The sequence below is a fragment of the Lolium perenne genome, chromosome 1 (genome assembly GCF_019359855.2).
Source record: "Lolium perenne isolate Kyuss_39 chromosome 1, Kyuss_2.0, whole genome shotgun sequence".
Lineage (NCBI taxonomy): Eukaryota > Viridiplantae > Streptophyta > Magnoliopsida > Poales > Poaceae > Lolium > Lolium perenne.
The window spans coordinates 193,517,829-193,520,456 of NC_067244.2; the positions used below are offsets into that span (position 1 = coordinate 193,517,829).

The 2,628-nt window shown below is 48.7% G+C and overlaps 1 long non-coding RNA gene across 2 annotated transcripts; it reads left to right on the top strand.

The window, feature by feature from the left end:
• The first annotated feature begins 1,451 nt into the window (after window positions 1-1,451).
• LOC127309936 (uncharacterized) lies at window positions 1,452-2,628 on the top strand. 2 transcript variants are annotated; one of them, XR_007857334.2, is made up of 2 exons: window positions 1,452-1,797; window positions 2,185-2,628. It is a non-coding gene; the product is annotated as an uncharacterized lncRNA (long non-coding RNA). The 2 variants fall into 2 exon arrangements; XR_007857333.2 differs by having other exon boundaries at window positions 2,209-2,628.

Sequence of the window (2,628 nt, forward strand, 5' to 3'; positions counted from 1 at the left end):
CATCTATTCTTGTGAGGAGGCACACCTCTAATGGCATGTGTTCTTGTGGTAGACTGAGAAGCTCAAACTTGGGTCACCTACTGAGACCCCCGACGAGGGACCGTCGAAGAAGCGAAGGGCGGCTAACATTGGCCACTTACAGGACGACGTAGGGCTAGACCAGTTCCTGCGCATCGTCTTCAGGCCCACCTTCATCCGACTCCTGATCCCTCAAGATTTCACCAAGTGGTTCGGAGAAATCCCTTCGAATATCATCATCCGCACCAACACTGGTTGCAACTGGAGATTGACTACGATGAGAGAAGACGTTGACGCATACATCGACTAGGGGTGGGCGAGCTCCCATGATCTCAAGGTAGGCCAGTTCCTCATCTTCAAGAAGGTGTCCTCCTTCGAGTATAGTGTGGTCATCTTCGACCACACCTGCACTAAGGTGATGAGTAGGTGCATGTACCATGGCGATGCCACCAGGTGTGTCGTCTTCGAAAATCATCTCTGAAGCTTACCTGGTTGTGTCTACCATGTCGTGTCTAGTTGTTGTTCGTGTCGTGTGCTGAACTGTGATCGTGTCTGCTGTGTCCTGAACTATGATCGTGTCTGAACAATGGTGTGTCGTCAACTTGTGTCATCTATGATCAGTGCTAAGTTTGTCTGAACTGTAATTGTGTTCTTGCTTGTGCTGTTGTTCGCTGGTAACCTCACCACTAAAGGGAAGATGTAAGCAGAAGAAGATTTTAGTTGCAACCAAACAATAGGGTCGACGTTCTGGGCTACTACTAGGCCTGAAAACCGACCTACCAAACGGGCAGAACCCAAATCTCCACGGGGCAAAAAATAGAAGTCTATGCAGACCGCCAAACAACATGATTTTTCTAGCCCACACAGGGGTCTTCTCCAGGCACACGGGGCGCTCGCGGGACATGTTTTGGGCTGGTTTAAACTTCGTGTGGTGCAGTGTTTCCGCGCAATCTAGACTACCAAACAACTGTTTTTTTTTTTTACCCAACCGCATGCCAGAAATGGGTTCAGGAGCAACCAAATCAAAGCCCTAAGATTTAACTTAACTTGCTGGAACAGCTCACGTGGAAAGCTGCCTCTTTTGGCATCTACGTACCACAAATTCACATTAGCAGGTGAACTCCGAGAATAATTAGCACCTTTCGTGTCGTTGTCCACATATCTCGATATGTTAACGTTGAGGGTGCCGAGGATTCGTGAAGCCGCGAGAGATTTGTTGGATCCTGACGGAAGCCGGCGGGCTGACGGAGACCGAGTGGTGGCTAGCTGACCGCTGCTGACAGAGGTGCCACGCACTCGCTGCTGTCATCGCGCGAAACGGGACGAAACTGCCAAGCCATCGCTGGTCGCTCTCCGAGCCTCAGACGCCGAAGGCAGCGGCCGGTTTAACTTCAACAGCCTTGTCCTAGGTAGCTTGCTAAGTTTGTCTGATCTCCTCGGATTGTGCGAGAGGAAGAAGCAGGTCCCAGCACGCACGCACCGAGGTTCTGGTCTTCTGGAAGACCTGGTAACTGAGGAGGTGGCTACCCGAACAGGTCGACGGCGGCAACCGAGGGAGGCGACGACTGACGCAGGTGCATGCAAACGAAACAAGAACAGGAGAGGAGATAACTGAAGCGCTCAAAAAGTCGAAACGAACTCGATTGCTCCATCTCACTCACTCCCCATATGGCGATATCATTTGTTCCACTACGGATCTTCCAGGGCTGACCGGCGCAGAAACACCAGCCGCAAACCGACCTTTCGGCGGCGGATTAACCGGAGATGTAGCCTACACACGTACGTAAACCAGTTCTCCACGGCTGCGCCTTGTTCGCTTATAGGGACGGTTTGGTTTGGAATGCGGTCGCAAGAGTGCTCTGTTTTGTTTGCGCTCTGCCTCTGTATCCTTTTCGAGTCTGCTGCCATGTTTTCGAGACTGCATATTTTTTACAATGGCTAGCTATGCCTGGGGCTGTACAATGTGCTTTTGATATCAAGACTGATTTTAAATCAGTTTCTGACGTTATAGGTTGGATTTTTATGTTTCCGCCTAGTGTTAGAGGTTTAATGGCAATCAGTGTTATTGCGGTAATGTGGGCTTTATGAAAAACAAGAAATGCTGCCTGTTTTAATATTATCTTTCCGTATGATCCGATTAGTGTAATTGCTCAAACGGCTCATTAGATGGATTCATGGGCTATTCTTCAGATCAAAGGTCGACGAGGCTTGCAACGCAGAGGAGCAAGAACGCTGCTGTGTGTGGCAGCTGAAATCTTCAGTAAGAAGAAGGGATGGGCGCCGATGGTGCTCAGACTATCCAGGTGAAGTGTGCGGGAAGAAAAAGAAGTAGAAGAAGAAGAAGAAAAATACAAGAAGAGTATCAGTAGGGGGAGGACCTTGAGGAAGAGCATGATGGTGGACACAATTTGTTGTTTTTAGTTGTCTTTATATTGAGGTACAAGTTTTAATTTTCTATATGTTGCCTGGAGGTGAAAGATCTAGTTGTGAGCTGTAGAGGTTTTAATTTTCTGTATGTTGCCTGGAGGTGAAAGATCTAGTTGTGAGCTGGAGCGCTTGTTCAAAAAGTTGAGTAGTGTTCTTAAGTGTGCGGATTGGAGGAACTGTAAA